Here is a 14,516-nt window from a genome sequence, read left to right on the forward strand (position 1 = left end):
ATAATAAATTTACTTTAGATCCATAACTCATATTCAAAAATTTGTATATTGAGATTGTATACTGAGGCTTGATTTTTTGATTGATATTCTGATCTCATTTATGCTTATCTGTCCTTTGAAGCATCTTAGATGAAGGAGGGAAAGCTATATTCTGTCTCCTACCAAGTCAAATTGATCATGAAGGATAAATTGATCATGAATAATTAAAGTTTTATTTAAGAATATCATTATATGTACAGATAATATAAGATATAAACTTTTTAAAAGCAGTACTTAAAATTTAACAAAATTCCTTATTCATAGTTAAATATAGATCGACTATTCAGTTCATCAAAGGGATTTTTTTAAAGGTTTGCTATCTTTTTTCTTTTTTCATCTGTTTTACTCTGCCCAACTATCACCTGCTTCTTTTCTTGCTCCTACTCTCCCAATTGTATTGTCACTAATTATCACACAATATAATTAATTATTGTATTGTCATAATTATCACTAATTATTTATCTGATAGGGAAGTGGCCAGTTAGCTTTTTCATCTCATTCTAGCAGAAAAATATTTTCATCGTAAACACATTAAAACATTATATGGTTGGTGTTATTGAGATTTAAATTATATGGCTTTTTCTTTCAGTGTTGCAATTGTACCTTAATATTTTATATGACTTGGATGGCTTACAAACAATTATATACACTTATATAACAATTAAAAAGCAAGAACCTATTATTTATTTATTTATTTATTTATTTATTTATTTATTTATTTATTTATTTAGTATATCCACCCATCTCAAAAAAAGCATTCTACACCTTTTATCAAAACAATCAGTACAGTCACTTCACTCACTCTACCACACTCTTTTTGACCATTAGCAAAACTTGTCATCAGAGCCTTGCAAAAAGCCAGCAAGATTGGGCCAATTTGATCTTCTGATGATGTTCCACAGACTGGGTGCCATGGTGAAAAAGGTTATCTTCCATGGATGGCTTTATACATCATTACCAGCACAGTAATGATCTATTCTATATAATATAATGGACTAGCTCACAAAGATGACATATAGCCCTTTTAGGTTACATACAGCCTTAAGCATTAAAAATCCCTTTCAAGTACTATCATGACATCCTTAAAATAACTTGTAAAGTAGGCCAGATTGGGAAGAATGAGAAGTGAGGTTAATTTAAGAGGATTTAACATTGGTGTCTACCATACACCCCAAAATCTACTTTTGAAATAGTATTTCCAAGAGAAAAAAATCCTTGGGAAAAATATGAAAACTCTCCTCACTGAGTTCCTGATTCTGGAAGACAAATCATAAACAGATAAAAAGGAAAAAACAGTGATTTGAATAGATTGGATTAGAATGCAAGGAAAGAAAATTAAGCTGTTAACTGTAATGAGGATTTCCTGTATGGTCTTTGTCCTCTGATTCATTGCTTATCTTAAGGTGGGGTTGGGTAGGAATAATATGTATTTAGGTGTCAAAACTATTCTAAGGATAAAAGTCCATTAATCCCTGAGATGCTGGAATGAGAGTTTCTGTTAACTATTTAGTGGAAACCATATCTGAGATGAAAATTTATGATATTGTCTGATTAAACATTCAAATACAACTTCTAAAAATCGAAGTGGTGTAAAAATGCTACATTCTGAACTGATGAATTGTAGCAAACATGAAGTCACAACAGTACAATTGTTAATTTCATTCTCAGAAAAAACATGGTATTTCTCCTGCATTCTAATTTTGGTGCTTATTCAAAGATTTGATATCTTTCTGGAAGTCTTCATAACTTTAAAGCACCAATTGTGTCCATTTATAGTATTGCCCCAATTATGCCACTCTGCTCTCATGAAAGAAATGCCTAAATAGAAAAATAAATTCAGTTTGTTTCAGTACAGACTAATAGAAAAGTTTGACTTAGATTGAAGATGATTTGTATAATAAATATATTTTGCTTTTAAAAACTTGATACGGGTTACCTTTTTAATTAAGTTTCACTGGTATATGATATTTGCACTAAGAAAAGTACAAATTCTGGTAATTTAATAGCAATTTATTTTCCTTGGCTTGGAAGGTAAAGCCACAATTTTTTTAAAAAATGATAACAATTATTTCTCTTGAGTTATACATGAAATTTCTAATACTAATTATAAATTGTATATGTTATTTAGTGAAATAATATTACTTGTCTGGAGGACAATTAAAATCCTTATACTATGAAAAACAACCAACTTCTTGCCACTAAATAATTGGCATGGGGAGATCAGTACCGCCAGATATTCTCAGATATTATTTTCCATAATCTGCTTCCAGAGTTTGGACAAATCCAACAGAACAGCATGGGACATGCTGCTAGTAGTTAAATGGGAGGAGGAAAAATGTTTACAGTAAACTATTACTATTTAGAGAAAGAAGACCTTTCCAACTGATCAAACAAGCACTTTTGATTGAGAGGTCAGGATATAGCTTTTTGTGCATTATTGTTGAATAAGTAAATGGATATGTTTAATATCTCAGTCTACATTATGCATCCATAATTTTAAAGCCTATCAATGACATTTATGAGCAATTGCCATCATGTGATATCTGTTAGAATTTTGCCTATATTCTGGACACCAAACATTTTTTGTAACTTCCATGAGCAGTTTTCTAACACAGGAAATGCCAGGGGAGGAAGCCTACATTTGAAACGAAAGGGACATTGTAGTTAGTTAATTCACTCTGGTTTAATACAGTATCAGAGTTACACAGGTTGGGCATCTGCACATATTATATAAAATATACAAATTAAATATTTTCTTGATACTGTGCAGGTTAGATAAAAAGTTTAGGCTATGATATGTGTTTGGTTTCTTAACATGTTGCATCATCCCAGACAATTGTGGTTTATTCAGCAATGTCTGAACTATCACAACTAAGTGTGTGCAAAACAACAATTAATCCTCATTTTCTGACTACTGTTTTTTTTAATCCCATTTATATCCCACCCTTCTCCGAAGACTCAGGGCGGCTTACAATCTAAAGCACAAATCAATGTGCTTCCAATTTATTTTATTTATTTATCAAATTTATATGTCACTCTTCTCGCAATGCAAGGCAATATTGAGCGGTTTATAACATATGACTATTCAAAGTTACAATAGCACTGAAAAATTAGATTTATGACTGATCCTCAAAGTTGTGGCCTTGCCGCATCTCCATGGTTATGTGATGATGAATTGGGCACTTGACAACTACAATGCCATGGTCAATGACCACTACAGTGTCATACTTAATGACCATAAATGATTTGCTTCACAGCCACACCTGGAATTGATATATGTGTCAGCATCGTTATGTGACATTTCACTTTAAATATGGGTCATTTAGCGATGGAGTTGTCAATCCTAATTGTAAGTAACGATTAACTGTACAGGTAGTTTTTGACTTACAACAGTTCATTTACTGATCATTCAAAGTTACGATGACACTGAAAAAGTGACTTATGACATTTTTTTACCCTTACAACTGTTGCAGCATCCCCATAGTCACATGATCAAAATTTAGACATTTGGAAGTAGCTCATATTTATGACGGTTGCAATGTCTCAGGGTCATGTGCTCACCTTTTGCAAACTTCTGACAAGCAAAGGCAATGGGGAAGCCAGATTCACTTAGCGACTGTGTTACTAACTTAACAATTGCAGTGACTCACTTAACCACTGTGGCAAGAAAGGTCATAAAATGGGGAGAAATTCACTTAACAAATGTCTCACTTAGCAACAGAAATTTTGGTCTCAGTTGTCCTTGTAAGCCGAAGACTACTTGTATAAAGAACACCGTTTCTACAACCAGCAGCCTCCAACCAAAAATGTAGGTGACTGGTTCCGTTAGGTTTACTTCCAAATGAGCCACAACTTCCTGCGAACTTGTTTGAATTATCCTGGTGACTAAGAAGACCCTCTACTCAAAGCTTGCCCTCTTTCTCCTGAGGAAGCCGAAAGGAAGCTCTGCTATTCACTACAGGTAAAGAAGGCTCTCCTCTACCTGGCCCAGGTTACAGATGGAAGCCAGTTGAGGTAAATCTTCTGGGGTTGCTAAGCAACCATGAGGCACATGCTCTGGCCCACTGTGAACAGGCCCTTGGTACTGGGCCTATCCATTGGACTCAATGGCTGGCACAGCAGGGCAAACCAGAGCCAGCTGCGACTCTAGGAATGCCACAGTAAAAGGAGGCTGTGACCCACAGAGGGGTGGGTATTTCCAGTCCTTAAAACCCAAGGACTATATTTATTCTTTTCTCTTTCTGTTTCAGGCCCTGAACGTTTACCTATGTAGTTCTGTATTTTATAAATCGTGCAGAATGGCTGAGCCATTTTTAGAATGCCAGGGTTGTGCTGTAATTTTAAAGTGTGTATGTTAGCGGTAACATTTTTTATTACAAATGTTGTCATAGTTGTTTTATTTAGCCAGTTTCTCTTCATTGCTCAAATGTAGTAAACATTGAACATTGATCCATCTTATCTTTTTAAAAAAAAATAAAAATAAAGGGGACACTATTCCTATGTCTTTGAAAACATAGGTTTTGGGGCCTGGTGATAAAATAATGGTGAGAGCTTAATTTATTATTAAGTATTTGTATGGCCATGAATAGACCTAACAAAGGAAAAAAGTAGTATCTGTATGTCAATATCGCCTCTACTATATATACTATTCACATGTTTGAAAAATAATTGAATAAATGCAGTCTTATACAAGCTTACCGGAATTATCTTCTGCTATTCAGTGGGGTTTACTTTCAAGTAAGTATGCTTGGGAGTCTATCGTTAATTGGTTTCAAACAGCTTTGTCATGTGATGCACTTTTGTTTTGGATTCCATAATTAAAAATGAAGGCTAGAGGAAGGGCACCGTTCAAATTGTTCAATATTTCTCTGAAAGCAGGAGCTAAATGGCCATTAGGTACCTCTTCTGAGCCCTACAGCTAAATTATTCCAGAGTTTTGATGTGCAAACTTATTTGTAGCTAAGGAAGTTTGAAGGACAGGGAGAATACATGGGACTCAATTGAACCCTGAAAAGGAATGGTGAGGAACAGAAAATCGGGAAGTTTCTGAAAAAAGAGCAGCAGCATTGCAAAGATGAGATTCTGTCCCTATTTCATGCTAAAAAAGGGTTTTGTCTCTTTAAGGTAGCTTGTGGAAGGGCAAAGATATTTTTTTTAAACAGGCTTCCCTCACCTTTCTCTCCTAACTCGAATGGTTAATTAGGAAAAAAATGAAGTTTTTCCACTTTTTTTTTAAATAATAAACCTTTATTGTCAAAGTACAACATGTGTACATTGAGATTAGCTTGACCTCATTTTAGTACCTATGCCAAATCTTCCTCCTCCCCACTCTTCTGCTTGGAATGGGGCTTTCCCCCGCCCCTCTTTATAAATAAAAATGGAATAAATATCCGTTCCTCTAGAGGTCTTTAACCGGTTTTTCAAGCCCAGCCTTCGAATAGCAGCAGTGGCGGTGGCAGCAGCAGCAGCGGCAGGGTGAGTGAGTCACTGTTTGGCAATGGAGTGGGCGTGTGTTTGAATGTAAGAGAATGAATGATGTCAGGAAAGGCTGTGGCAGACAGGGGAGGTGGGGACAAGCAACGAGCATGAAGCTGACTGTAAACGGAACAGCGGCTTCAGAAACTGAAACGGCTTGCTCGCCTATAGTCTCTCTCTTCCTCTCCACCTTGCAGGAGCCGCTCTTAGGCTGTGGAAAGCTCTCCAGCTGTTGCACTGCCGGCCTAACGGTCCGTACGGCATTTCCGAGAGGCGGGGAGGGAAAAGTGTGCGACTGAGAAGTGACGGGGGTGGATGAAAACTGGGAGCGGAAGACGGAGGGTGGGCAAACTTTCTTCTAGCTGTTTCTCCTTGCGGCTATTAGCCTGGAGATAGGAGTGTCCCTGTTTGTAGCCAGAAGGAGCGGCGAGTACTAAAGAGCCTGGAAGCTCTAAAGAATTAGTTCATGCTGGGTGTTGGAAGACTTTGAGTTCCTGCTCTGAGACTATTGCCTTGGTTAAAAGAAAAAAAAGAGAGGTAAGTTCAAGAACTTGATGTCTCAACCAGAGGTCTGAATAAGGAAAAACGATGCTTCAATTGCTCAGTGAGTTTTCCCTTTAAAGAAAAAGTCGAAGACCAATTCTTAGGTTGTTGGCAGAGAGCAGATTTATAACAGATTTTTCTGCTATAAAATATATAAGAGGAATTCACCTATTGAGGCTCGACTTTCAGAGAAGTTCATTACAATTTAATGACTAGGTTAAAAGTTGTGGAGTACTGTCAACTACTGGTATGTTTTCCTTAAGGAATTTCGAAAACAGTTATCTACAGCCAGAAACTGTAATACCCATGTTTTGGTATTATTGGTGCTAAATATTATAAAAAGTTAAATATAGGTAGAATTTATTATGATTTCTTTCGGTTCTAAGACATCTGTGCATTCAATTTATTTTCAAGATCTTAGCTAATGAAGAATTTGTATATTTTAATGGTAAAAGGACAATAGGAAATCGTGATTTTGAGCATTGATTTTTAGTTTGTTAAAACAAGCACTATAGCAATGTTTACCATATTCCCATGGTTTTGAGCTTTCTAAATAATGGAATTTTTGAATAGACATATTTGGAATATATAATGTCCTAGAAAATAACCATGTGTCCTTAGAATAAAAAGAAATGACTCTATACTTTTCATGTTAGAAAAAGTGTAATTGAAAACAGCTAGTTGTTAGAATTTTCTGTAGATTGGCTTGACTTGATAGACACCTGGAAAGCACAGACAGTGTGTTTGATAAATGTTATTTGCCTGAAGTCAACTTGCCAAGTACATGTACTGTACTTAGTATACTATAGTGTGCATTGGAGAAAGGAACCCAGAGATAATTCATTCTGTGAAAATCAATAAATGTACTTTGGAATGGCTGGAGAATTGCAGTCTGTGTGATAAAACCAGCTGTATGAGGAAGAACACTAAAAAAAAGGTAAATATATAAAAGTAATTAGGTCTCTTGTTACTTTGATGTGTGTACCTTGAAGTGTTGTAAGACTACTCCCAGAAGATAGGATTTTTTAAAAAACAAAACAAATAGCTTGGAGAGTACACTCCTGATGTTTAACTTATGTTTAACTTTGGCTGTTACATTCTTTTGCTAACTTCATTTAAATATTTTAGAATATCTGATAATGCAAATTATGCATGATTGTTGCCTCACTCTGAACTTATTTTATGGAAGATACAGATGTTCCAGTCTACAAAGTTTCTGTGTTAGTTATATGTTTGTAATAATTAACTGCAACATTGTTAATGCTTCTAGTCGTTATTTTTGAATTTAATATTTTAATTGCATCATATAAAATATGGCATTTGCTTTAACTGACATAATACATCAGTTTATGTATAGACCCTCTGAAATTACCCAATTTGGTTTGTGCAAACATACAATAGATTCAGTAACAATTTTAATGTTTGTCAAAATTTAAATATTTTTAGATTTAATTCTAAAATCTTGCAGAAATTAACATACAGCACCCTTTTATGAGCAGGGGTGAAGATATCCAACCCAATATTTTCTAAAATATTTTTAGTAGAAAATTAAAAACTCATCAGTTGCAGGGGTAGGATCCAATTATGTCCTTTTCATCAACAGAAACACTGAAAGATCAAAATACTTTTCATCAGATCTGTGGAAGTTTGGGAAATCTTCTGAAACAGGCTAAGAGAAATTCAGATTGGGGGGAAAAAACTCCTTCCTTTCTCCTCTTAATACAATCTGGATTCTTATTTTTAAGCCAAAAAAGAAGCCTATTTGATTCATATTTCAAAATTCATGGCTCAATGTAAACAAGTCATCTGACGTATATGAAAGGGTAACATGAGAAGAAGCCCATAAAGGTGTAACCACTGAAAGCAATCATAGTTACAAAAATGGATATGTTCCTGGATAAGTGGTTTGAATACAGCAGCCAAGTAGACACTCTAATACTTTAGTTCTGCCAGCACCAACTGCTCAGAAAGAATGGAAGCATCGTTAGTGATGCCAACTTTATGTAGATTCCCTGTTCCCCCTTAGAAATATATATTCGGTAAAGACAGAAAGTAGATGAATTACCTAGAGAATAACTGATTATTGCTAGCAGAAAAATGCTGATAAATGAAATCAAATCAATTAAGGCTTCTTGTGATCATTTCTGGCATTATGGGATCACTTTCTGAAAACAAAAATTGATTCTAAATTTCACTGTAATTGTTAAATAGCTAGTTTTGTGTTTATTTTTTAGCAATACTATTTGTTTCTCACGACAGTTTTAACAGTATGCAATAGTGGTGAATTTTAAAACTCACTTATTTCAGCAGTATAATGAAAGTATGTAGTATAAATAAGATTTTAGGGTCATCTTTTCTGCCAAGAATTCTGATATCTAAGTAGAAATGAGATGAAAAAGAGTCGCTCAGATGAGTGGATTTAGGCAAAAATTAAGTAACAGGACACTAAAAAATTTTCAGTCCAGGAATGTGTATTTAATACCAGAACCAAGTGCAGAAATGTTTTTTCATGAAAATACTTCCTCGTAATCCACCAAGCATTCATTTAGTTCCTTTTTTAGTGGGAATAGAATGAACCACTTAATTATTATTATTTTTTAAAAAACCTCTTGCTAATCTTTTTTAAATCATCCAGCATTGTATTTGTAGATTGTAAACCAGCACCTGATCTTCTGGATTTTAATATATCAGAGATATTCATAAACAAGATATTTATTATAATGTCCTCCTTTTCACTGATAAAACAATCTCAAAACAGGAAAATTACAAAAACAACTATTTTATAATTAGAATAATTGCCAAGTTGAGCTCAACTATTAATTTACATTTGGATAGATCCACATTTTTTTCTTGGCGACAATAAGGAAGTGGTTTGTTACCATCTTCTGAGATATTGTTTAGTTTGCCTGACCTCTTATATCTCATACCTTATCTTATATTTTATATCCAAGAACTGCAGGTAGTCTCAATTTACCATCATTTGTTCAGAGATCATTTGAAGTTATGGCAGTGCTGAAGGGAGTAATGATCAGTCCCCAAAGTTACAACCGTTATACCAACCTTGCAGTCACATGATCAAAATTCGGGCACTTGGTAGTCCACTCGCACTTATGACTGCACGGGCACTTCAGCTCCCCCCTACTGGCCTATCTGCCCCCTACCTATGCCCTTTTGGCTCCCTGCACACTCTCCTTGCTGCCCTAGATGATTTTCACTGTCGTCTTGCTCCCACTGCTGATGAGGTACCCCTGCCCTGGCCCTTTGTGAGGCAGCTACTGGCCACACAAGTCTTATTTTCCCAGGTTGCTTGCAGCAATTTCCTTGTGGGGAAGATGGCCTCATGTGGCCAGCAGCTGCCTTGCGAAGAGCCAGGGCAGGCATATCTTGTCAGCAGTGACAGAAAGAAGGTGGTGAAGGATGACAGGAGCCTTGGTGTGCAGGCCAGTGAGGGCGGCTAAGAGATGAAGTCACATGATGTTATGCTTTATAACTCCACCACTTAACAATGGAAATTCTGGTCCCTATTTTGATTGCAAGTTGAGGGCTACCTATACCCAGGTCCAGCCTGGCTAAGTTATTTGTGATTAGTCAAGTCATCTGCTGTAACTATTATTAAAATTTCTTTAAATATAGTCACATCAAAATGGAGCTCATAAACAGGTGGTTTTGGTTGCGGCCTCATTCCCGTAAATAATCTTTCCACAGAGATACAGATTTTTCAATATTGTTAACATTTTTCAGTGAGCATTTCACTAATACCTTGTGCAGCACTGGATCTTGTTTTAGTTTTCTTTGATATACTGTTTTAATTACTATTAATTTAATTGTTAATAATTTATTAATAACTATTAATAATTTTATTAAAATAATAATGGAAGGGACCTACTCTGTTATTATTCTGTTATCACTCTTCTAGATAGTTTTCTGGCATATGAGCTTTCTAGACTTTTTTGAAAATGACTGGGGTATAAATATTGCAAATAAAATAAATACTTGGTGAGTCGGCATTGAAGACTCAACACCAAACATGCATACATTTTGCACATTTTGCATTTTCAAGACTTCTGTAAGTATGCTTCCCATTATATCTTTTTTTAGGTTACTTGTGAACTGACTAGCTGACAGCTGGTGACTAATGAAGCTTAGGAAGGTACTGTTTGCCACTAAGCCATGAGACTATTCATAATGGGGGTTCTAGAAGTACCTCTCTAGATTATCTGTCTGCTCCATTGGGGGAAGCACAGTTCTGTCCAAATCTAGATGAAGAAATCTCTTTCCAAAACACTTCTTTTGTAGTGAGAGTTCTGCCTCAGCCAATTTTACCATTATCATCAACTATATGTGTGTGTGTGTGTGTGTGTGTGTGTGTGTGTGAGAGAGAGAGAGAGAGAGAGAGAGAGAGAGAGAGAGAGAGAGAGAGAGAGAGAGAGAGAGAGAGAGAGAGAGAGAGAGAGAGAAATGTTTGTTAAGCATTCAGAATACACTTGCTTAGTCCCAGACATGGGACAAATCTTATTTCCTGTTTCAGCCTAGCCCAAGGCCATCTACAGGCAGTAGCCACAGCAGTGGCAGCTCATATTTATGTAAATTTTTGGCTTGTATACACACAGACACACACACTTTCTTTAAATTTGTATATCAGTGATTGCATGACCTCTGTGTGCCATTGCTAAATAAGTAAAATATCTGATAATTTGGCGGGCTTTAATTTGCTGGATTGAAAGTATTCATGAGCTATATTATAGTTAAACAATTTTTTTCCTTCATACTATATTCCTGAGTGTGTTCTTATGCTCTATTTATGTAGTTGTTTTATTATTTGACTGTAGGGATACTAATGACTTAAAATCAAATTTTACTTTCTTTAAACTGGTTTATGCTTTCAGATACACTTCAATTTCTTAATTAGCCTTAAGTAGTTTATTTTATTGATTTTATTTGGAGATTATAGAAAAGCTTTCTGGTTTAAGTAGATAGTTATAGAATAAATACAGATATTTGTGAACACTATATAAATGTGGAATACATGACACTTCATTTTAATATGGACACAGTGCTGCTGTATGCTAAGCAGATGCTGGGAGAGTGACTTGGAGGTTGACTCTTAACAAGAGATGTTGCTGTCTTTAAACTCTCAGCCTGTTAGGAGGATTATTGTACCATGGACGCTACTGTCCCAGATTATTTCAAAAGACATTAAGAATCACAGACAGTACTGTCTCAGCAGATGCTCTGCAATTTATTTAGGAACTGAAACAGGCATTGATAAGAAAGTTTCTGCAAGACAGATAAACTACTGTTTCCTCTGAGCTGCATCTGTTCAGAAAGCTATTTAACTATATTGTTCATTGCTGTTTAACTGCAAGCTGAGTCTTAGGCCGGAATCATTTTCAAGTTTACTGCACAATAACTCAGGGAATCTGAGTATCTCTAAAATCAGATGGAAAGCAATTCTACATTTATTTTTGAGGAAGCCCTCTATTTTCAAATAAAGCTCTTGATATTACAGTTTTGTAGCTCATTTTTCCCCCACATATGTCTGCCTTTTTAACTTAACAGACATTTTATCAGCTATAAACCTTTCTCTATGAATATATAATGCAAATATTTTCTCTTGGAAAATACCGGTAAGTCAAGAAAATATTTCATGAAAAGACATTGGGAGCTCTATCCTTAAAAAGTATGAGTTAGGCACTCTAATGGAGCACAGGTGATGCTGTAGATCAAGGGGTCCCAACGGTGGACTGGCACCAGTCTGCGGCATTCAGAAACCGGTCCTCACAAACAAGCAAAGACCTATCTGCAGGATGCAGGCAGCACATGAAACCATGCTCCCCCCGGTCTGCAGAAAAGCCTCTCTCTACAAAACTGGTCCCTGGTGCCAAAAGGTTGGGGGCCACTGTTGTAGATGAATAGTGAAGTATAATCTTAAGAATCAGGATTATTTTTAGAATAAATTTAAAAATACACAAATGTTTTATTCTTCCATGCAAAAGTAATTATTGGACTTAAAGTTTAGTTTAGAATGATGATTGAGTTTAAACATGACACAAAGTGAAGATTTATATACATGATTTGTTAAGCTAACCATAGTATCCTGATTTGCACCTAATGATACTAAGTCCTAATGAGTGAGTGCAGACATCATGCTGAACAACTTAAACTGTTTATAAATTACATGAAAATATTCTATTCTTTCCTTTTTTCCATATAAAGATTGTCTGGCTATCTTGCATGATTTAAAGATGAAAAGTAAAAGAGTTGTCAGAATATTTGTTAATATCTGTTTGTTAATTTGGGTGATTATGAAAGCTTCCTTCAGAGAAATTGCTTACCCAACTAATATATTTGGCCTTGAGACTTTAAAGAATATAGTAAAATATTAAGTAGTCTTTGTTTAGTGACACTCTTTCTGCAATTGTTCAAAGTTACAACAGCACTGAACGACAGCACTGGTCCTTGAAGTTCTGGCCATTGCAGCATCCCCATAGTCATATGACTGTGATTTGGGTGCTTGGCAACTGGTGTACAATTATGGTAATTGAAGCATCCCATGGTCACATAATCACCATTTACACCTTCCCTGCTAGTTTCCAACAAATAAAGCCAATGGGAAAGCTGGCAAGAGGTCTCAAGTCACAGTCACATGATGTAGTGCTTAAGAATCACACATTATTCTCTTAAAAATTGTAACACGAATTGCCACTCATAAAGCAGTATGGGAGCGTGAGTTTTTGCTTTATACCATTGTTGTTTAGCAACAAAGTTACCATGCCCAATAACGATTGTTAAGTGAGGACTACATGTAAGGGGGGAGGTAGGTAGGAAAGCAGGCAGGCAGGCAGAAAGATTTAGATCCTTATTTCACTATGAGATCTGAAAGAATTGTGCTGATTGTATCTTATTATAGAATTTACATTTAATAAGTGTTACTTATTTATATGCAGAGATACTGATAAAAACCACTCTTTTTATACTTAAAATGGTAAAAATCAGTGGTTTAATTCAAAATCCACTGAAATTCTTTTGATATGTGATTCATCAGGAATTCATAAATATGTTCTTGATTTCTCTCTATTGCCTTTTTGCAAGTAGAAAGGTCTAAAGCCAGGAAATCTTAATCTGAATTCCTTTAGTGTTATATTTAAAACTAAATATCTGCTTCATTCCTTAAAAAGGTAGAGTTTGGGGTAATACATAGTTGGAGATTTTTAAACAGTCAGATGTTTAGGACATAAAGCTGATAAAACTTTGGAGAGAGGCGACATTTATTATTAAATTTATTTGCCACCAATCCCGCCCTGCGGTTACTATGGGCAGCTTACAACATTGGAATGTTTAATTGTAAAATATGTAAATATAATAATAGTAAAACAATGAAATAATAAAAAAGTATAGCAATATGAATTAAAAGATGGGTGGGGTGGCAGCAGGATGTGCAGGGGGCAGGTGGGGTCAATCTACTAGCCATCTCTCATGTGGTACTCCCCCGTTGAATCCCCAGATCAACCAGCAGAGCCAGGTCTTCAGCCAGGTCTCTTTTTTGCTGAAAAGAGCAGCCATAAAGAAAAATTGGAGCAGTTGTACCTTGTCTTCTGTGTTACCCCCCCCCCCCGTCGATAGGGCTCGCAACTTGGGCGTCCTCTTGGATTCACGGCTCAATTTTGAAGATCATATAGGAGCCGTGACCAGGGGGGCTTTTGCCCAGCTTCGTCTGGTGCGCCAGTTGCGGCCCTATCTGGACTGAGATGCCCTATGCACAGTCACCCATGCACTCGTGACCTCCCGGTAAGACTACTGCAACGCTCTCTACATGGGGCTGCCCTTGAGGACTACTCGGAGGCTTCAACTGGTGCAGAATGCAGCCGCGCGAGTTGTTATGGGAGTTTCCCGATACTCCCGTGTAACACCTCTTCTCCGTGGGCTGCATTGGCTTCTGGTTGCCCTCCGGGTGAGATTCAAGGTGCTGGTAATGACCTATAAAGCCCTAAATGGCTTGGGTCCGGATTATCTAAGGGAACACCTGCTGCCAGCATCAACTTCCCATCGTCCTGTGCGCTCCCACAGGGAGGGCCTTCTCAGGGTACCGCCGGTTAAGGAATGCCGGCGGGTTATTCCCAGGGGAAGGGCGTTCTCTGTGGGCGCGCCGGCCCTATGGAACCAACTTCCCACGGAACTTAGGACTGCCCCCGACCTTCGCTCATTTCGCCGGGACTTGAAAACCTGGTTGTTCGAGCTGTTTGGCCCAGACTGAGGGGTTTTAATTTAATTTAATTTAATTGGGTTTTAGTTAACTTCAGGGATTGTAATTTAATTAATAGTTTTAATTGATTTTAATTTTGTATACTATGTATTTTAATTTTCCCTATAAACTGCCCTGAGTCCTATGGGAATAGGGCGGTATATAAATTTAATAAATAAATAAATAAATAAATTTAATGTTTAGTATAAAAAGAGAT

The 14,516-nt window shown here is 36.3% G+C and overlaps 1 protein-coding gene across 2 annotated transcripts in view; it reads left to right on the plus strand.

The window, feature by feature from the left end:
- The first annotated feature begins 5,661 nt into the window (after positions 1–5,661).
- SGMS2 (sphingomyelin synthase 2) overlaps positions 5,662–14,516 on the plus strand; it is a 38,185-nt gene continuing 29,330 nt past the window's right edge. The window contains exon 1 of one of the 2 annotated variants that reach the window (XM_081333357.1): positions 5,662–6,051. The gene's annotated coding sequence lies outside the window, so the exon portion shown is untranslated. Of the gene's footprint in view, positions 6,052–10,153; positions 10,208–14,516 lie in introns of those variants that run through there. The other variant, XM_081333359.1, reaches the window with a different exon arrangement.

Source organism: Vipera berus, assembly GCF_964194415.1.
Source record: "Vipera berus genome assembly, chromosome: 7".
Taxonomy (NCBI): Eukaryota; Metazoa; Chordata; class Lepidosauria; order Squamata; family Viperidae; genus Vipera; species Vipera berus.